Genomic DNA, 23598 nt, shown 5'->3' with positions numbered 1-23598 from the left:
GAAGATGTTCTCAGAAGTAGTAACCAGAGAGGAAGTTGGAGGGTAGTTAGAAACTGGAACAGTTTCCTGGATCCATCTCATCCAAACAATATTGAAGCAAGAGAGAAATCCATAGGACTACCAGGCAGACATGCTGCCCATTTTATTTTTATATAAGTTTAAATTTGCAGAAAAGTTACAAGACTAGTACAAGAAATCCTGAATATGCTTTACCCAGATTCTCCCATTGTTTACTTTTTATCCCTTCATATGTGTTCTCTCTCCTTCTCTCTCTACCCTTCCTCTCTCTGTCTGTCTCTCTAATTTCTTTCTGCCTCCAATCGTGTGAAAATAAGCTACACACATGCTCATTCAACTGTAACAATTTAGGTTTTTTTTTCCCATAAGACATCTCTACATCACCACCATAAACTGCAGTAGAGCTATCATAGTAAGGAGAGTTAACATTGATATAATATTATTATCTAATTCAGAATGAAAATCCAAACATGTCAAATGCTTCAATAATGAGATAAAAATCTTATAGGTTTTTATCCCCTAGTGCATGAGACAGCCAAGAATCAGGCATTGTGTGTCAGCAACATGGTTGAATAAAATGTCCCTCATCTTATCCCCAGCAACAATTTGGCATGAATCCACAGATAAAAGTTCCTTTGTGGGATCTATAGGATCTGGGAACATACCAATGGAATCTGGAGGACTCTCATCTGCCTGTGCATTGGGCAATATGCATACAGCCCTAGATTCCAGCTGTAAACCCTACATGGACCCGTGACCAAGGTCCAGCCCCTCTTGGCTGCAGTCCAGGAGCCCCTGGAGAATACTATCTTATACATGAGGCTGCACCAGAAAGTATAAAGTGACATCTTTAATGGGCGATGAAATTACGGAAAACATATTTGTGTTTCAATGAGTAGGACCAGAAGCCTAGGTTTCTAGTGAAGAAGTTCCAGTATACCATTTGAGGAACGGAAAACAAGTTTGGATGTATTAGAGAGTTGTACTGAATCATGTGCTGCATGATTGGGTGGGGAAGTAGGAAAAGGCTGGGGGAGTGGCAAATAGTATTCTTGGAGGGCATTGAAGAGACAAGAATCCTACTAACTGCATCACAGACTCCATCAAGAAGCCCACCCACAAGCTACTGAGGACACCTCACCTGCAAATCCCACCAACTGGCCATTGGGCACACCAGTTCTCAGCATACCTCATACATGCCACTCCTCCACACATACACCATGTGGCTGGCTCCATGTGTATGCTCCCAGTGGAAGCAAACTTGAATGTTGGCAGATAGCTAGTGAGCAAATACAGAAAACCATACTGAATAGGCATGCCAAGGAGAGACCACAAACTTGAGCTTTACTCCTGCCCTTGAGAAACCAAATGGGGGTTGTCAGCACTTGAGCTGGTATATTGTAGGATGGAGAGAAGGCATACAAGCTTAAGAATTCTGCCACAAAAGGGGGCAAGAAGTGTGGATCAGATATATCTATAGAAGGTCTGAGAAAGCCTCAGAATCACTAACAGCACTGACAAAATTGCTTCTCTTCTGAAGGCAGTTAGTTTAAGAGTGAGATGGTAGCTACTACTTCAAGTGTGAAAGATTTTACAAAAACATGTAAGATCAAGGAAACACAACACCACCACCACAGATCACAATAATATTTTAGTAACCAACCCCAAAGACATGAAGATCTGTGATTTATCTGAAAAATAATTCAAAATACCTGTTTTAAAGAAGGTCAGTGAACTACAAGGAAATATAGACAATTCAATGAAATAGGGAAAACAATGCAAGACAAAATGAAAAGTTTAACAAAGAGACTGGTTCATAAAAAAGAACCAATCAGAAATTCTGGAGCTGAAGTATTCAATGAATTAAATAATAAATGATATAGAGAGCATCAGCATCAGAATAAATGAGAAGAGAAAACATGTAAATAAGAAGAAAGGACCTTTGAGATTATCCAACAGAGGAGAAGAAAGAAAAAGAATGAAAAAGAGTGAAGAAAATCTATATGATCTATGGGATACCATTAAAAGATGCAATATGCAAATTAATGAAATCCTAGAAGAAGTGAGGCAGAAGAGGGTAAAAAGCTTATTTAAAGAAATTAATGTCTGAGAACATCCCAAATCTGGGGAGAGATTTGGACAGCCAAATTTATGAATCTCATAGGTCACCAAACTCAAATAAAAGTGATCTTCTTCAAGATACATTAGAAGAAAACTGTCAAAAATCAAAGACACGGAGATAATCTAAAAAGCAGCAAAAAGAAAAGAATCGTGTAACTTAAAAGGGAGTCCTGATAAGGCTATCAACAGATTATTCAGAAATCTTACAGACCAGGAAATTGGGATGATATATATAATGTAATGAAATTAAAACTGCCACCCAAGAATACTCTATCTGACAAAGTTGTCCTTCAGAAATGAAGGAGAGACGAAAACATAGATAAGCAAAAACTGAGCAAGTTCATCAGGACTGTACCTGCCTTACAAGAAATGCTAAAAGGAGTTCTTAAGGAAGAAATTAGACACTAATTAGTAACATATAAATATATAAAAATATACAACACTGGTAAAGGTAAGTATATAGTCAGATTCAGGATATTCTAATACTGTTATATGGTTGTGTATTTACCACTTAATTCTAGTATAAAAATTAAAACACAAAAATGTTAAAAATAACTACAATAATTTGTTAATACGTAATATAATAAGATGTAAATTGTTACACTGAAAACACAGAAGTAGGAAGGAGTAAAAGGGCAGAAAGATTATATGAGATCAAAGTTAACTTGTTATAAGCTTAAAATAGACTGTTACATCTATAAAATATTTTATGCAAGCCTCATGGAAATAACAAAGCAAAAACTTGCAGTAGAAACACAAAAGATAAAAAGAATCAAAGTATACCATACAGAAAATCATCAATATACAAGAGAAGGCATCAAGAGAGGAAGAAAAGAACAAGGGAACTACAAATCACCCAGAAAACAATAAGGTGGCATTAGTAATCCCACACCTATCAATAATTGCTCTAAATGTAAATGGATTGAATTCTCCAATCAAAAGGCCTAGTGTGGTTGTATGTATGTATGTATGTATGTATGTATGTATGTATATATATATATATGTATATATATATATATATACACAAGACTAAACTATATGCTGCTTAAAAGAGAATCACTTCAGGTTTAAGGATGCATGTAACTCAAAGTGAAGGGAAGGAAAAAGATTGCATGCAAGTGGAAACCGAAAAAGAGCAAGGGTAGCTATACTTATATCAGACAAATAGATTTTAAAGCAAAAGCTATAGCAAGGGACAAAGGAACTCATTATTTAATGTTAAAGGGGTTAATTCTTCAAGAAGATAGAACAATAATAAATACATGCACCCCATATCAGAGTACCTAAATATATTAAGCAAATACTAAGAGAACTGAAGGGGAAAATATATAATAATGCAATAATAGTAGGGGACTTCAATATCCCACTTACAGCAATGGATAGATCATCTAGACAGGAAATCAACAAGGAAACATTGAACTTGAAGCATACTTTACATCAATGGAACTAGCAGACATATACAGAACATTCCGTCTAACACCAGTGGAATACACATTCTTCTCAAGCATACACAGAATACTGTCCAGGTGAGACTATGTTAGGTCAGAAAACAAAGACCACAAAGGTTGGAGCAGAAATGAGAAACATACCACCTTCTGAGACTGAATCATGAATAAACAGAAAATCTGAACAGACCAATAATGAGTAAGGAGATTGAATCAGAAATCAAAAATTTCCCAAGAAAGAAAACCCAGAACTAGAACCAGGTTTCTCTGGTGAATTCTACTGAACATTTAGAAAGAATTAACACCAATCCTTCTCTAACTCTTTCAAAAACTGGAAGAGGATGGAATGCTTAGAAACTCATTTTACAAGACCAGAATTCCCTTGATACCAAAGCTTCTTAATGACACTATAATGAAAGAAAACTACAGGCCAATATAGTTTGTGAATATAGGTGCAAAAAATTTCAGCGAAACACTGGCAGACCTAATTTGATAGCACATTAAAAGGATCGTACACCAGGATTAATTGGGATTTATCCCTTGCAAGCAAGGATGTTTCAATATATGTAAATCAATAAATGTAAAACACCACATTATTAAAAATAAAAATCATGTGATTGTCTTAATAGATGCAGAAAAAGCATTTCGCAAAATGCAACATCTTTTCATGATGAAAACTTCAACGAGTTTGGTATAGAAGGAATGAACCTCAACATAATAAAGGCCATCTATGAGAAGGCAACAGCTAATGTCACACTCAATGGTAAAACCTGAAAATTCCTCTAAGATCAGGAACAAGGTAAGGGTGGCCATGCTCACTACTCCTGTTCAACATAGAACTGGAAGTTCTAGCCAGAGCAATTAGGCAAGAAAAAGAAATAAAAGTCATCTAAATTGGAAAGAAAGAAGTAAAATTGTCTCTGTTTGCAGATGATATGGTCTTATATATAAAAAATCCTAAAGACTCAACCAAAACAATGTTGGCACTTAATCAATGAATTCAGTAAAGTTGCAGGATTTCAAATCAACATACAGAAATCTGTTGCATTTCTCTACACTAACACTGAAATATCCAAAATGAAATAAAGAAAGCAATCCCATTCCCAATAGCATCAAAACCAATAAAATACTTAGGAATACATTTAACCAAGGAGGTGAATGATCTGTATTCTGAAAGCTATAAGACTTTGATGAAAGAAGTTGAAGAAAAAGCAAATAAATGGAAAGATATCTCATGTTCAAGGATCAGAAAATTAATATTGTGAAAACGTCCATACGACCCAATGTTATCTATAGATTCATTGCATCCCCATCAAAATTCCAATAGCATTTTTCACAGAAATAGAAAAAAAAAACAATCCTAAAATTTGTATGTAACCAACCACAAAAGACCACACATAGCCAAAACAATCCTGAGAAAGGACAAAGCTGGAGACATCACACTTCCTGATTTTCAAACTATACTACAAATCATTATAATCAACACAGTATGGTACAGGCATAAATATAAATACATAGGCCAATGGAACAAAACTGAGAACCCAGAAATAAACGCATACATATATGGTCAACTAATACTTGACAAGAGAGCCAAGAATACTTGGGGAAAGGCTGATCTCTTCAATAATTTTTGTTGGGAATACAAGATAATCATATACATAAGAATGAAATTAGTCCCTATCTTACACTACTCAAATATTTAAGTTACAATGCATTAGAGATATAAACATAATATTTGAAACCATAAATCTAGGATAAAAAGAAACAGGGAAAAAGCTGCTTGACATTGCTCTTAGCAACGATTTTTTTTAGGATATGATAACAAAAGCACAAGCAACAAAAGCAAAAATAAATATGTGGGAGTACATCAAACAAAAAGCTTCCACAAAGAAAAAAGAAACAATCAGCAAAATGAAAAGGCAACATACTGAATGACAGAAAATGTGATGTGTACACCATATATCTGATATGAGGTTAATCTCCAAAATATATAAGAAACTCATTCAACTTAATAGCAAAAGAAAATCTGATTTAAATATGGGCAGAGGAACTGAGTAGACATTTTATCAAGGAAGATATTACAAATGAACAACAGGTACATGAAAAGATACTTAACGTCACTAATCACCAGGGAAATGCAAATCAAACACAATGAGATATAAATTCACATCTGTTTGAATGGTTATTATCAACATGATGAGAGATAATAAATTCTGGAGAGGATGGGGACAAAAAGGAACCCTTGTGCATTGTTGGTGGTATTGTAAATTGTTACAGCCACTGTAGAAAACAGTATGGAGGTTCCTTAAAAGATATTTAAAATAGAACTACCATATGATTCAGAAATTCTACTTATGAGTATATATCCAAAGGAAAATAAATGAGGATCTCGAAGAGATACCTGTACAACCACGTTCACAATAGGCAAGATAGGAAAACAATCTAAGTGTCCATATGTGGATGACTGGATAAAGAAGGCAATATATGATATATAAATTAATTATATATAAAAAATTAAATAGTGCAATATTATTCAGCCATGGGAAATATAGAAATTCTGGCTTTTGCAAGGACATTAATGGACTCTGACGGCATTATGCTAAGTGAAATAACTCAGACAAAGACAAATAGTATATGATTTCACTTATATGTGGAATTTAAAAATGTCTAATTCATAGAAACATAGTAGAATGGTGTAGTAGCAGGGAAATGAGGAGATGTCAAAGAGAACAAACTTCTGCTTATACGATGAACAAGTTCTGGAGATCTAATGTACACCATAGTGGCTATAGTTTACAAATCTGGACTATATACTTGAAAGTTGCTAAGAGAGTAGATAATAAATGTTCTTACTCCAAAAAAGAAATGGTAATTATGTGAGCTTATGGAGGTGTTAACTAACTCTACTGTGGTAATCATTTTGCAATATATAAATGTATCAAATCATACATCATATACCTTAAACTTATACAATGTTATATGTCACTTATATCTCAATAAAGCTAGCAAGCAATAAAATATAACTGATGATATTAAAAACAATAAAATATAATAATGATGTTAAAAAAAACAATCAGGCATTGCATTAAGTTGGCATGTCTTTTTAATCTCCTTTAGTTAATTATTAGGAGTGATGGTCATTATAGTTGCTCCTGATTGCACCCCTAATTTCCCAGACCCATGTCTTCTTGCTGTTGTAGACTGTATTAGTGCCCTATTGCTGCTGTAACAAACTACCAGAAACTCAATAGCTAAAAACAAATGTATTCCCTTATATACTACTGGGAGTCTTCAGTGTAAAATTGATTTCACTGAGCTAAAGTCAAGGTGTTGACAAGGCTGATTCCTTATGCTCCATTTCTTTGCCTTTTCCAGTTTCTATTGTCCTATGTTCACTGGCTTGTGGCCTCTTCCTCCATTATCGAAGTACATCACTCCAATCTCTGCTCTGTCATGATATCAGCTTCTCCTCCTCTGTAGTCAAATATTCCTCTGCCTCCCTCTTATAAGGACAATTGTATTATATTTAGGGCCCACTTGGATAATCCAGCATAATGTCTCCATCTCAAGATCATTAATCACATCTACAATGCCTCTTTTGTCATAAAATGTAACATTTACAGGTTCTGGGGATTAGAACATGAATATGTTGTGAGAGGTATTATTCAGCCTGTCACAAGGACACAGTGTCAGATAAATATTTCTGATTCATTGTATATATTCTGATCTAGAGGATGGTGTCCCATTCTCAAAGAATATTGTCAGGTGCTTCAATTATGTCTTTAACTTTTTTCTTTTTCCAGTTGTTCTACCAATTACTTAGTGAAGCATCTTAAAGTCTCCAACTATCTGTGAATCTGTCTATTTCTCTTTTTACTTTTATCAGTTTCTTCCTCCATGTATTTCAAAGCTCTATTATTAGGCATATTCACATTTATAATTGTCACTTTTTCTTAATGAATCATTCGTTTTGTCTTTGAGGAATATTATAGGTTCTCAATAACTGTTGGATTAATTTAAGTAACAAAATACAGCATATTATCAAGTTCAACATAAATGCAAAGTAAGGTAATAGGCATTAATGTTTCTGAAGTAAAGGCACTGGCCAGAGTTCCAACAGAGGAAATTCTCAGAATAATTTCTCAAGTGTTTATACCCTTATTCGTTATCACAAATATACCTGTGCTTGCTATTTAGATCTAGGGACTCTGAAAAAGGTCACTATGGTATTTACAGCAGAAAGAATGAACCTTAACAAATCAAACAACCACCCAAATTCTGCATCTTTAGTATGAACATGAAGAGAGTTCTTGATGTTAACAGTATGCAGTCGATTTTGCCAGGTTCTTCCTCAGAGCCTCCTGGAAACCTTGGTAATTCTGACTTGCAGTTTGGGTGGCCTCCACTAGAGGGCAATCATAGTCTCTGATATACAGCTTTCTTTTTAATCGATTATGCTTTGTATTTAAAAACAAAAAGGTATGAATGTACAGATATCAAATTAATCTGCAGAAATAATTGAATAGATCAAAAATTCTGAGTTCCATATAGAACAACAGAGGTCTTAGACACTGAAGAAATTCTACCTCCCAAACATGCTAGAAACCTGGTATTTTATCTATTGAACTTCCTATCTCAAAACAAGTGACAAATCCAAAATATCTTTCATTAATTACTGGCCAGAAATCTCAGAACTAATCTTAACTTTATAATCCTTATTAAAATTCAGCTGCAGAATAAAGGTTAACCTGCTCGGGCTTATATCTATGTTATCTCAAGGATCACTGACAGAGTAGCTTCTTCTGCTAGTCTAGGCTAAATGGTAGTAGAACCTATTTTTCCCTTTGGAGTTGAACTATTCTACCAAAGCATTCATGCCCCTTCCTTAAATTCAAGCCGAACTTCTCATGCTTAGCAACTTGGAGTAAGCCGCCATTATAGCTTCTCTCTCCCATTGATTACTACTAAAAAAGTAGACTGACTATAAAAAGCAGCTCCTTGAGGACTTTGAAAAGTAAGAAATAATGTGCTATCTGGAAAGGAAATTCAAAATGTGAAGAACAAGCACCATGGTGTGCTTCTTGTTTGTTGTTTCCCTCAGTTATCTCCTGGCTTTGACTTAAGTCGCAGAAATCCACAGAAAGAAAACTCCTAGAGAAATCTCTTATGGCCAGAGGACCAAGATGAAGGTTCACCTGAGAAGTAGAGAGAATCTCCTTCCCTTTTCTCCTTTCTCCTTTCTTTCTTTTTCTTTTTGCTGATTAGGAAGGGAGAAAGTTTCCTCTCCAAAGGGTCACCATGAGGAGATTTGGGGGAAGTTATCAAACTGTTCCCTATGTTGATTGTGGAGGTGGTTACATGTATTTGTCAAAACTCATACACCAAAAAGAGTGGATTTTGCTGTACTTAAATTAGAAGATAAATCACTAAAAACTCAAATTGGCCCTAGGTGGTAAGATCTTTTGAACAGAACATGAGGTTTTAAATTGGGACATCTTAGGTTCAAAATACTAGTTCTGCTACCTATCAGCTTTGTGATCTTTTTCATACTCCAATAATTAAAATAAGAATTAAAATGACATAATATAATATGAATAATATATTAGAACAAACCAAAACATTTAAATGGTAGCTTCCCCACACACATAAGTGGTAACACACACACACACACACACACACACACACACACACACCACATACATATATATAATTATTTAAGTGGAAGTAAATCCAAAATATATTTTCAAGACACACACAGAGGGAGAGAAAAGAAAGAGATTTCAATAAATAATAGTCGTTAGTATTAATATCTCTGGAAGTTCTTCCTGTTAGTACTGTGTAGAAGAGTGTGAAGTCACTATTTTTTTCCTTAACCATGACTTTCTCCAATCAGACCTGTCCAACCCAGCTAGCTTCCATCTCTGCCAATTATACAGTACTGACAAGAAGAATGTGGATTCTCAGATTATTCTCAGCCTACTACAGATATGGCTGATGGCTTAAGGACCCAATAGACCCTTGTTCTTTTTGTGATACCAGAGTGAATTGCAAAGGAAAAGTCTCTATTACAAAACTAAGTAAATTCAATATTAATATCTGGCTTACTTATGTAAGTTTGTGTCAGTAATGAAAGGCTAAACAAAGCTGCACTAACAATATAAAACAACAGGTTTCTTGGGTACTCTGATAATTATAATAATTAAAATAATATGATGATACAAATAATACAAATAATATATTAGAACAAATCAAAACATTTAAATGGTAGCTTTCCCATACACGTAGGTGGTTGAAGTTAGGAGGGATTTTAGTTAGTAATGTCTCAGTGTTCAAATAATCCTAAAGAGGTTTTTGTTGTGTTTATTTTTTTTTCAGTTTAATTTGACTTGATTTCCAATGAGAAGTCTAACCTTTTATGAGGCAGAGGCCTGAAAAACTTTGGAGGGAAATTACAGGATTTTAACAGCTAGGTTGTTGCTATATTAATGTAATTAGTTGAAAAATACTTAGGGTTTTGGTATGTTGATTGATTCAAACGTTTTTGACAGTTATGTACTGAAGAAAAATAAATTATAAAAGATTGTAAAATTCCAAGATATATAGACACTGTTTTGAGTTTAGACACAAGACAATCTTCGGTCATAGCTTCTTCTTAAACCACCCCCTAGATCTGATTGCAAATAAGAATACTTGGTGCAATCTCATCTTTTTCTTGAATTCAGATGACCCCCTCTTTGCAAAGAATTTTTATACTGAGAACTTGAATTGCAAAAGAGAAAAAGAGAAATGCTGTATTGTTTTGACCCAAGATAATGTCCATTAGCTTTCTCTGATTCAGTGATTATAGAATGATGTATTTTCTGTGAAATGACATGCTCTCTGAGGAATGTACTTGTGGGCAAGGATAGAGGCCAGAGGGGAATGACAGCCCAATTTATATACCCTGTAGCATTCTGGAAAGCTGAATTTGAGTTCCCACTATAAGACAATGATCTCACTTTTTCTTCATTCTGCCTAGGAAAACATTCTGTTGCTGGCACCTGGTGTAATTTCATAATTCTGAAAGTGTCTTAGAAAAATTAAAGAGCAAATTGAAGGGGATCCCTTCTGAGTTGAAAATATTAATGATGAAGATGTTAATCCTGTAAGGTCAGGTCTACATTAATATAATGATAAGATGGTACAGAAATAGTTCATCCATGGTGACTAGTGAAAAAAGTTGAACCATTTAAGCTGACAATGCCATGATTCGTGTGGATGGCCATCCTTATAGTAGAATCATATATTCTTCAAGGCATAAGGGGCCTTAGAGGCCATTTCTAATTTAATCTCCTTTCTAATTCAGAACTCCCTTTTTCAAAGGGTTTGGCATATTGGTATCCAGCCATTGCCTCACTCCTTTCAGTGATAAGGGGCTTCACTGACTTAATTCTTTGTGAGGCACCAGGCATCCAATAATAATATTGGAATACCTTACACTCTAATGAATCTTAAAAAGATAAGAACTCAATCCCCAAATCTAAACCAGCAAGAATGGTAGTGAGCATTATTTATATAAATAATACATCAAAAAATTAAAGCTTATATGAATTGGGAAACATGGAAGAAATTTTTATAAATTAATACACTGTAATAATTAAAGATAAAAATGGTGTGTGTTGAATTTTTTATGTATTTGAATTTTACAGATATTTTGGTCACCAGATGACTGTGAAGAGGCTATGCCTTGGTTTTAAAATTCTTCACTTTGTGTTTCCAAGATTACTTACTTCATTGATTATTTATAACCAATATTTACTGAGTTGTGCTATGTGCTTCACACTGTGGGAGATGGGGAATACTGGTTCAACATTATCATTGGTTACTGAGGAACCATATTTTAAAGGGTTAATGTAACAACTCCATATATAACTGTGCTCAAAGCTAGATCATGTTCAAGTTTACAAATCTGATGATACACATGTATTTTAATAAACATAACTTGAACCAGGTATATGTACAATGAGCTATCATAGAATATGACAAAAAGCAAAAGAAAACTCTGAAATGATCAAAAACAATAACAGCTATGTGATACTTTTGTGTCCAGTATATCGTTCCATACATTACAAAGAAAAGTTATTTGAAAAAATTGAGTGACTATCTTAGTAGGACCAGAGGACATATAGATGTGTTGGATACCCCAAGGTAAAAGTGCTGTGTAAGTGACCAAGTCACTCCCTGATGATATGTCTATTAAAAGAGAACAATTTAAAGAGACAGGAAAAATTTTAAGTGGTAGTATAGAACTGTCATCTGTAGGGACTCTGTATTAATTCTTATCGATACAAACTTACTAGCTGAAAATTCCTATTAATACAAATTTACTTGCTTAAAACGACACAGATTTATTACCTTACAGTTAAGGAGGTCAGAAGTTTAAAATGAATCAAAGCTGGGTTCCTTTTGGCGGTTCTAGGGAAGAATCCATTTCCTCGCCCTTTCCAGCCACCAGAGGCCACCCATATTCCTTGACTCATGGCCCTTTCCTCTTATTCAAAGCCGGTAGCATACATAGCGTCTTCAAATCCCTCCCTCTCTCTCTTTCTATCCCTCTTCCATTCCCTCTTTTTTTTCTCTTCCTACCTCTCTCCCCCCACGACACACACAGACACACCCCTCTGTTTCCATCATCTCGTCTCCTCCTCTGGACTTTGAGCCTCCATTCTGCCTCTTAAAAGTACCCTTGTGATTACATCGGGCTCACCTAGATAATCCAGGCTCATCTCCTCACCTCAAAATCTTTAATCTTAATCACATCTGCAAAGTCCTTTTTACTGTGTAAATTAACATATTCACAAATTTTAAAGATTAGAACATAGACACTTTTGGTGGCCATTATTTCTCCATCTGCCTGAATGTAGGTTGTATAACGTAGATGACCTAAATGTAGTGTGTGTGTGTTCTCCATCTGCCTGAATGTAGGTTGTATAACGTAGATGACCTAAATGTAGTAGGTGTGTGTGTGTGTGTGTGTGTGTGTGTGTGTGTGTGTGTGTGTGTGTGTGCGTTTTAAAAGCAGTCCCCCAAAGTAAAGAAAGTTGTAAGATATTTTATATGTTTATTTTAGGTCAAACTCTTTTAAGAAGTAAAATGTCATGACCATAATTAAACAAATTAGTGATTATTATGTACTTAAATATTGATTAAGAACAGTCCTACTAGAAAAGTTTAAATTAGAAATTCCAATAGAATGTTAGGTCATTCTATCATTGATTTATCTACAAAAAAACACAATTTTCACAAGCTTATTTAAACAGTTGTCTGAATTCTGCTTTTTACAATACTCATTTTCTATGCTCTTCGCCCCAAGTTAGTATAACATTGACAAATATTTGAAGAGTAATCAGTTGCTTCAATCCATATAGATTTAAAATATAAAAATAGTACCTTCTATTAGGTAATATACTTCTTGAATAATATATTCTGAGTCAGTGTTCCTCTCTACCTATGCAAATGATACACTTTGTTAAACTGGTCTTATATGCTTTATTTGGGCACCATATGGTTTTCATAGATAACTGTAATCTATTGGTTTGAATTGAACAACTGACACAAATATGCAAATACAGTCAGAATAGAAAGTATTTCTACCACAGTTCTTTTCTGCACTATTGATTGAAATATGATACTTAAAAATAGTTCTGTAGAGCTAGTCTATTTGAATAGTTTGTAATTACATCCATTTTCAATTGTTTACATTCAGGAATATGGTGCTAACAAGGAAAAATGACTGACCAGGTGCATTTATTTAACACAGTACCAACTCTGGGAGAACATTATACTTGCGATTATTTGTATTTGGTTAGCACAAAATCAGCATGTTTCTCAATAAAACTGCTGTTAAGGATATACTGTTGTATCACAAAATTCTATGCTATTAGGCTAATGTTAGATTGCATTCTTGGTAAAGTTGTTATTTTTAAAGGAACCCATATCATAGAAACAATTTTTCTTTCTTTCCTTTTAGGCAGCTTCTTATCCTTTAAAAATAAAATGGAAAGCCAAGTGGAGTTGCTTTAATTAAAGTCTCTAGCTAGTTCAACCCTGTGTTATTTGCCATCATCCCTTTTATTCCTCTGACCTTCCACAATCTGTTCACATTAGATATGAGGTGGACCATGTCATCAGTGAGCATATTCTCATTTGAAGGACTGCCAGCATAGCTTTCTGCTGTTCCTTTCCATTAACTCAAAAGTATTGATGGGACTATACCCCACTTAAGGTTTTGTTCCTATATAGTTAACAAAAAATTGTCAATAAACAGAGTCAATCCTGATCATTCTTTACTTTTATTAAGTCTCCTCATTTTCCTTCTTATTGTGGAACATTTCTATTGTGTTTATTAATATTTTGCTGCATACTAATTCCAAAGTGTAGTTTCCCCACGAATATATATTCTTATAAAACTCAATGAGACTGAAAGTACCAAGACGAGGAAGTACATTTTCTAGTTCATTTTTTAAAAAAATAAATTTATTTATTTGAATTAGTTTCAAGTATACAGTACATTGGTTAGACATCGATCTGTTCATAAAATGATTCTCCCAATTGCTACTAATTTGTATTTCTTTAACCTTTTATCCCATTCTTCCAGCCCTCCTACCGCCTCCCCTCTGACAGTCACCAAATTGTCCACTATATGTGTGAGTCTGTTTTTGATTAGTTTGTTCTTTTCGTTCCTTAGATTCCACATATACGTGAAGTCATATGATATTTATCTTTCTCTGTCTGACTAATTTCACTCAGCACAATAACCTCTCGGTCCATCTACTTCATGAATCTCCCCATAGTAACTAGCATGACACTTTACATACAATAGGAACTCAACAAATGCTAAAGACTGTCAGCTCATATATACTCACAGCATATTGTAAAGTCATGCATTCTATCAGGCATTTTTTTGCAGTATATAGTTAGTCTCTATGTGCAACTGCTATAGTTTTTTGGGAGGTGGGGATAATTTACTTAGGTCACTGAGATGCTATCAAAGAACAACTTTCTATAGTCAATTAATTGATATCTTAATAATAGTTTGCAATTATTAGACTATCTTCAGAATTTCAAAATGACTAATAAGACATACAAAATCTTGTTGGGCTCATTTTCCCCTTCAGGTCAATCAGGCTGATAAAACTAACTTTAAAGTAGCTACTTATTTCTTTGGGAGAAACTTATGTTCAAGGAGACTCCCTGTCGATTTGTGCCTCATTTTAAATTGATCCAGCAATGAAGCACAAAGATAACTAGAGACTGAAGACAATTCAATAAGGTACACTACTTTGAGTTAATCACCTATTTTGCAATGATCTAAGAGTGGTAACATGGTAACATGACCTTGATATCATTACTTGGTTAGAATGTCTACACATCAACTGTCAATATGGAGAACAGAAAGTATGGTCACTATTAAGTTCTGGGTGCTTTTTCTCTTTGAGGAAAGTAAATCACTCTCCCTTTAGATAGTGGATCATAAGGTGGCATTTTTGCAAACATTGAATCACTTTTTAATTTCTGCCATTTTTCACTAAAGCCGGAAATTCTTTTGATGACGGTAGTTCAGTGTACAAGACAAAATAACAAGGATAATGGAAAAGGTTTCTAAAGAATGAAATTTCTTTTTACACACTGGTACTTTGAAAACTATTACTATAGTAATTTGACTTTGTAACATATTTATTCTTTTAATGATGTGAGCATTACCCCTTCCTCACTCTTAATGACATACAAATGGAACTATATACATGGGTATCTTAGTATATGTCTGGGATATTTGCTGTGTTTGAACTGGTTGAGAATCAGACCACTAAAAACTAAATTAATGCTATTTGACATAGAAACCAGATGGAGGAATGGGCAAGGGTTGTGTGTAATGACCCCACTATATAGGGGACAAATTCATTTTTTGCCAAGACGCACTTTGAATTCTCACTAGGGACTCTCACTCACTTCTGTATCCTCATGTGCCATCTGAGCTCTGTCCATCTGTGATTCACCTTTAGGCCAAGAATCACTTGTGTTTTCAATCCTAATGAAAATAAAACTCATATACAGATTCTTGCTTCCTCTAACACATGTTTTCATGTTAAGTCTACCCCTTGACAATAGCCACCTCTGTACCATCTTGAATTAAGAAAGAATAAAGAATCCAGCTAACTATCTCCTGACCAAGAAGAAACCATTGCCATAATGGCAGATCATATTTAGCATTAAATGTCTTGCAGTGACACAGGAGGTATATCATGCATGATCCCTACTTGCTCACAAACAAGGCTCATCAAGACATCCATATGGACCATGGTTAATTGGCATAAATCCTAAACTGTTATGTGTAGCCAACTGAAAAGGAAAATAATACATGGTGAAAAGGATTCTAAAAGTAAAAAAGAACTGCATTATAAATGTAAATTACTAGCAATAATCTGCAGGTCAAATATAACAAGGAGTAAGACATAGAGTTCAACTTAACATCTAATAAATCTTCAGTATTTATAGAAACTTTCTATCCTTACCAATAACCAAATTGATATATTTGGGATATTGCCATTATCATTACTATTATTATCATTATTGCTACTACTATTATTTTAGTGCCATATATTGGTTCATTAGAAAGCACTGGTCAAATTCTGGGAAGTGAGATGTCTTCCTCATGTGTCACACTGGTGAGCACTGTTCTATGTGCATCCCTTCTAAAGCCATGTTATCAAAGAGGACAGCTTTTCCACATGATGAAGGAATATTCATTATTCAATAGTATACAAATAGCTGAAATCCCTGACTAGAATCGCAGCTACTAAATACATCTAGGGTTCTTTAAGTCATACTTTCTAAGTATGTTCAATTCATTGCTTTAAGAGTTGATCACATCTCGAGTGTAGTGTCGTCAACAGGTAAGGCTGTGTCTATATAATGTCAAAATTACTCAATTCAGTAATTAAAAAGCAAACAGAACAGTCAAGCCAGTAGCTGGATGTCACAGCTGCTGAAAATATTTATTTAATTTTTTTTTACTTCTAAGTAGGCATTGTATTTTCAATTAGACATTTTGTTAACTATATCATTATTTGCTTATATTTTTGCATTTATACTTACAGATATAAAGAAACTTGGATTCTTCCTCTATGTATAAACTCAGTATCCTGTTTTCTTGATAAGAAACTACCAATAATAATTCTTTGATTTGAGGTTACTTGAGTAATACTGTTCATGGACTTGACGCTATCATGTTATCCTGTATGGTTCTCTCTAGAAATACTTATTACCAAATATATCTTTTCTGTGTATTTTTAAAAAATATATATATATATATGGGGGATAGCAACCTATACAGACCTTAATTATTAGATTAGAACTCTTCTATGTACTTAAAGAGAATTTTAAACAAAAGACTGGCAGTGAAGAGAGGACCATAATTAATTTTCACTGTGGTGATTGGGAAGGACTTGACAGAAACAACCACATTTGAATTGGACCTCAAATCATGAATTAATAGTAAGAGTAGCTGAGGAAATTGTATTAACTATATTTCCATATTTTTTGTATTCTTGATGCTCTGGTATCTGGGGCCTGGCTGATCACTGGAAAGGGACTGCCCCTCATAGGGTTAGCTAATTCCTGCAGATAGCAAACATCTCACCCATGAGCATACCTTTCATGTGCAAACCAACCAATCTCAAGTCTATACTCCCCAACTACCTCCTTTATTGGTTCTTACACTTTAGGTCACTCTCTGCTGTAATCACTCAGGGCCAGGTACCAGACAACTACAGACAGCCTCTAACCCCAGAGCCTACTGAAATTATTCAGACTAGCCAATCCTAAACTTCCTTACCCTGTATTGTCTTGCCTTTCCACGAAACCAACAATAAGGGTTCTTGCCTATGTTTTCCCCATTCCCCTGCTCCCTGATTGACCCCCATGCTTCCCCTTGGCCCTACATGTTTCTAGGGGACTGTGAGTAAAAGCTTCTTCATTCATAACATTCACTTCCATGTCTATGTGTCTTATACTTAATTAAAACAAATCCTAGGTACATTTAAAAACAACAATAGTATAAACAGAAACAAAGAGACATGGCAAGACATGGTATGTTCACTGAATGGATAGAATGTGGATTTTTGGCAGGTGGGCTAAAAAGCAAGTGATGAATTTGGTTGAGAAGCAATTAAGAAAGACCTTGAATGACAAAATAGGATATAAGAATTAGTGATTTCACCAAAATATAGTTTGGCATCCAGTATAGGGAAGGAAAAATGAGAAAATAGGTTGAGGACATATTGTAAAGGTTAAATAGTATAGGAAAGTATTGTCATATATGCTAAATTCTTGTTGAATCTGAATGTGGACCCTTGGAATTTATTCTCATCTCTATATTATCCTTTCCAATGATGCTAGAATAATCATCCTAAAACAGCAAACTTGATTTTGTGGTTCCTCTGAAAATTTCTTTTTTTTCCTCTTTTTTCTTTTCCTTTTTTTTTTTTATGGAGTTAAAGGTAGAAAATTTATTTTTATTTTTTAAAATTATTTTTGTTTTTCAATTACAATCGACATTCAATATTATTTTATATTAGTTTCAGATGTACAACACAGTGGTTAGAGGTCTATATAATTTACAGTTATCCTCTGATTAGTCTAGTACCCACCTGACACTATACATATTGTTACAATATTAATGACTATACTCCCTAATGCTGTACTCTACATCCCTCTGATTATTTTGTAACAACCAATTTGTACTTCTTAATCCCTTCAGCATTTTTATCCAGCCCCTCAACCTCCCTCCGTATGGCAACTATCAGTTTGTTCTCCATATCTATGAGTATGTTTCTGTTTTATTTGTTTGTTTATTTTGTTTAGATTCCACATATAAGTGAGATCATATGGTAATTCTCAGTCTGACTTATTTCACTTAGCATAATACCCTCTAGGTCCGTCCATATCGTCACGAATGTTAAGATTTCATTCTTTTTTATGGCTGAGTAATATTCCATGGTATATATGTACTACCTCTTTATCTAATCATCTATCGATGGACACTTAAGTTGCTTTCGTATCTTACTATTGTAAATAGCACTGCAGTGAACATAGGGATGCATGTATCTTTTTAAATTAGTGTTTTGAATTTCTTTGGATAAATATCCAGTAGTAGAATTGCCGGGTCATAAGGTAGTTCTATTTTTTTTTTTTTTTTGAGAAACCTCCGTACTATTTTCCATAGCAGCTGCACCAATTTGCAATCCCACCAACAGTGTACTAGGATTCTGTTTTCTCCACATCCTTGCCAATACTTGTTTGTTGATTTGTTGATGATAGCCATTCTGAGAGGTGTGAGGTGATATCTCATTGTGGTTTTAATTTATATTTCTTTGATTACTGACATCGAACATCTTTTCATATATCTATTGGCTATCTGTATGTCTTCTTTGGAGAAATGTCTATTAAGGTCCTCTGCCCATTTTTTAAATAGGATTGTTTGTTATTTTGGTGTTGAGTTGTATGAATTCTTCATAAATTTTAGATATTAACCCCTTATCAGATGTATCATTGGTGAATATCTTCTCTCATTCAGTAGGCTGTCTTTTCATTTTGTTGATGGTTTCCTTTGCTGTGCAAACCCTTTTGAGTTCTACGTAGTCCCATTTGTTTATTATTTTTTTGTTTACCTTGCCTGAGGAGTATATCAGAAAAAAAAAAATATTACAAAGAGCAATGTCAGAGAGTTTACTGCCTATGTTTTCTTCTAGGAGTTTTATGGTTTCAGGTTTTACATTTAAGTTTTTAATCTATTTTGAGTTTATTCTTGTATATGGTATAAAAAGGTGATCCGGTTTCATTTTGCTGCATATTATCTATCCAGTTTTCCCAACACCATTTATTGAAGAGACTGTTTTTATCCCATTGTATTTTCTTGCTTCCTTTTTCATAGATTAAATGACCATATAGGAATGGGTTTCTTTCTGAGCTCTCTATCCTGTTCCACTGATCTATATATCTGTTTTTATGCCAACACCATGCTGTTTTGATTACTATAGCCTTGTAGTATAGTTTGACATCAGGCAGTGTGATACCTCTGACTTTGTTCTTCTTTCTTAAGATTGCTGTGGCTATTTGACATCTTTAGGATTCCATATAAATTTTAGGATTATTCTACTTCTGTGAAAAATTCCATTGGTATTTTGATAGGCATTGCATTGAATCTATAGATTGCTTTGGGTAGTATGGACATTTTAAAGATGTTAAATCTTCACATCCATGAACACTGTGTGTGCTTCTATTTATTTGTATCTTCTTCAGTTTCTTTAATATCTTATAATTTTCAAAGTATAGTTCCTTTCCCTTGGTTAATTTTATTACTAGATATTTTATTTATTTATTTATTTATTTATTTTTGATGCTATTGTAACTAGGATTTTTTCTTAATTTCTCTTTCTGATAGTTCATTATTGTTGTATGGAAATGCAACCAACTTCTGAATATGAATTTTGTATTCTGTTACTTTACTGAATTCGTTGATCAGTTCTAATAGGTTTTTGGTAGAATCTTTAGGGTCCTCTACATATAGTATCATGTCATCTGCAAATAATAGCAGTTTTACTTCTTCCTTTCCCATTTGGATGGCTTTTATTTCTTGTTTGATTGCTGCAGTGAAAGTGGACATCCTTGTCTTGTTCCTGATTATTTGTCAGAATGAAACTAATCTCTTAGTGAGTTCAATGTAACAGAAAAGTTTATTCTGCCTATTGACATGTTGATATGGAGTTTTTTTATTGTCAGGTGCCAAGAAATTTGTTAAGTTGCAGCATCTTTGCTCCCCTTTCCTATACCATGCAGAGAGAAAAATAGAACTGCTAGTCACCAAACACTCATCCATTCTCTTAAATTGTTTTACACGATCACCCCTTCAGGAACAGAAAACCTGGAAAAACTATAGTATATCTTGAAAGTCTTCAGTTAATGAAAAACTTCTTTGTTTTTATATTGTGTCTGATTTAAAATTAGGCACATAGGCAAATAGGTTCTAGCTTGTGAGTTCTTCAAGAACAACTCATAAAGCCAACCTATACATGCCCAGAAAGATGAGAATTAAAAAATCCTTCTTGATTATGAAGCTTGTAGTATTTAATGATTCCAGATACAGTAAACTTCTCAGAATGGAAACACTTCCTTTTCATTCACACAGGAAAACATCAAAGACAAAATTAGCTTAAATTGAAGTGAGGATTTCCAAAAGGAAAGTGATCATGAACTAGGTGTTTAATCTCTCTAAGGTCCCAGAGTTCAACAGTGATTTATAGAACAATGCGGTATGCATTCAGGTTTTTAAATAGCTCTTAAGGGTTTGTTATGTCTCTGCCCATTTCCAAAGAGAATCGGAGGAGAGATATTCAATTTTCAAAATACACACAGAGAAGAGATGACTTAGGATAAACATCAAATGAGAGTTTAGAGATTATATAGAAAAAGGGGAGAGATAATTATCTGGGAAAAATGAGAAAACTGATCTGCAGATGTAATATTATCACAGTTAAAATTTTAATCTTACTTCCCAAGAGGAAAAGTAACAACTTCAACAACAAAGGCTGAAAACAAAACAGAAAAAAGACCACATCATAGAGTACCATAGAATTCTCATTGATTAAATTTTTTTTTCCCCCAAAGACAAACATTTTCCTTATTCTAAAATTTAGGAAAATTTTATAGGGTCACATATTACAAAAGAAGTGGATAATTAGTCTTACCATGGAATACGCAGAAGCGATATTTAAAAATCTATTTCATTTATTTACCTGTCATAAAAGCTCAGGCCATAGAAAAGAGTTGTGGCTGTTCAGGGAGCAGGCCAGGGGTGCACTCCAGATACTCCGAGAGTTCCAGACTCAGCCTGGCCTGGGTAGGGGTCATCCTCCTCTGTTGCTATTGCCACTGCCTTCTTATTGAGCCCAAGGATTTGCTGTCACCACCTCTGCCCCTTCTCTGAGCAGGTTACCCTGAAAGTAGATAATCATCATACTTAAAAACCATAAAGGGATGGAAAATTTAGAAATCCTTTCAACTACTCTTTTTTTTTTTTCAAACTTGTGTCATGTGGCACATAGATTGCAAAGCCACAGGATAGACATGATGTCAATTCTTTGAATCAGTTTACTTGAACATTTCAGGGGGAGATATTTTAAAGCAATTTCATAGGTAATTTAAAATATATTTATATTTAGAAAGGTATAGCTTTTTGTGGAATAAAAATGCACATGAATGTAAAGATAAAATAAAAGACATAAAAGAAATCTCTTACTTTTTGTGGTCTACTTTAGACTATTTCTCCCAGATCCATCTAGAGTTCAAGTGTCCTCTCCTCTGTCATAGAGACAATCACTGGACACAAACAGACCTTTTCTATATTGTTTATAAGATATCAAAGATTTCATCTCTATAGGGAAGTCAATCAAAATTAGATTTTTTGATAAACATCTGGAAATGTGAGATCCCAGCAATGTATAAAAAGTGAGCATTGTAATAGGTTTATTAGTTGTAGTTTTTCTTAAAAATGTGTGTTCTTTAGAAAGAAAGTATAGTATAGAGTTTGAGAACATGAATTTTGAAGTTGGATCAGCCCCATCTCTGGCACATAATAGTTGTGTGACTATTAGACAATTAACCACCCTGTACCTCAGTTTCACCGATGTATAAAATAACAAAAATAATATTACCTACCTTATGAGTTTAGGGGAAGATTAAATAAGATAATGCACATGAAACACTCTGCACAATATCTGACACATAGAAACTTTTGCATGGGAGTAATTATTATTATATATGAATATTTATAACATACAGAAGAGTAAAATAATACAAAAAATCACCCACATTCTTGATACTTAAGGTTACCTACTGTGTGTGTGTGTGTGTGTGTACACATGTATATATGTGTATATTGCCCATGTGTGTGTATCTCAGGTAATGTATTCCTAAATTTCATCATCTTAGGGAGGATTTCACTTTATTACTCTAACCAATAAGCACTCAAGTATACAGTTATCATGGGAAAACCATGTCTATTATTCTACAAATAAGGACACTTTGCATTGGTCTGGTAGTAATTTTATTAGAGTAAGATACATTTATGCGTGTTTGGTTGTTTACTTTTAAAAAATATATATTTATAAAGTCAGTAAAATAATTATTGATTGCCTACTAATTTCCAGGCACTGAACTAGACCCTAGGGAAAGGGTAAGGAATGAAATAGACTCTTTTTTTCATTCAGTATTATGCTCTTCTTTCATTCAGTGTTTCACTCAGTATTTCCATTATAGTTGGGAAAAAGACAGTAAACAAATTAGAAATGTATGAGAAGTACAAATCATGCTCTAAAGGTAATAATAATGGACCTAATAGGGTGAATAACAGAGGTAGGCAGAATGATCAGGAAAAGCCTCTCTGAATAGGGGATATTTGAGATAAGATCATACAAAGTTGGGGAAAAGCAGTTCAGGTCAAGGGAGAAAACTATGCAAAGACTCATGAGAAAGTGCTTAAAGTGCTTTGCAAAGAAACTGAAAGAACACTAGCACAGCTGGAACTTAGTAAGTATGGGGAACAGTGGTATTGAGTGAGGCTGAAGTAGACCAAGGACAGCGTATGAAAGGCTTCATAGGACATAGAATGGAGTTGGCATTTATTCTAATTATACTTGGAAGCCATTGTGAACTTTAAGCAGGGGGCTGATGTGATCCAATTATAATGAGGAAAATGTTTAGTGGGCGGTGATCTAAGTAGTTATTAGGAGATTGCTGTAGTAATCCAGTCAATGGATGATAGTAGCTTGGAATAAGATGATGGCAGTAGCGATGGAGAGAAGAAAAAGGATTTAAGATTTACTTTGGAGGTTGAAGCAATGGTACTTGTTGACTTTTTGGATGATGAGTAGGAGGTAGTAGGAAAAAAAGAAGAAGAAAAAGCAGGATTCGAAGATGA

At 34.1% G+C, this 23598-nt stretch overlaps 1 protein-coding gene across 7 annotated transcripts in view; it reads right to left on the bottom strand.

Moving 5' to 3' along the window:
- Positions 1-23598, bottom strand: part of LOC107195659 (putative MAGE domain-containing protein MAGEA13P) — a 104743-nt gene that overhangs the window by 32918 nt on the left and 48227 nt on the right. For 6 of the 7 annotated variants that reach the window (XR_001516869.2, XM_025046683.1, XM_025046684.1 and 3 more), the window contains one exon: positions 21416-21616. The exons of the other annotated variant lie outside the window; for it this stretch is intronic. The gene's annotated coding sequence lies outside the window, so the exon portion shown is untranslated. The remainder of the gene's footprint in view (positions 1-21415; positions 21617-23598) is intronic. 7 annotated transcript variants of the gene reach the window in all.

This window comes from Pteropus alecto, unplaced genomic scaffold (assembly GCF_000325575.1).
Source record: "Pteropus alecto unplaced genomic scaffold, ASM32557v1 scaffold184, whole genome shotgun sequence".
In the NCBI taxonomy this organism is placed as follows: domain Eukaryota; kingdom Metazoa; phylum Chordata; class Mammalia; order Chiroptera; family Pteropodidae; genus Pteropus; species Pteropus alecto.
Note: the sequence above shows the minus strand (reverse complement) of the source record. Positions and strands in the feature narration are given on the sequence as shown.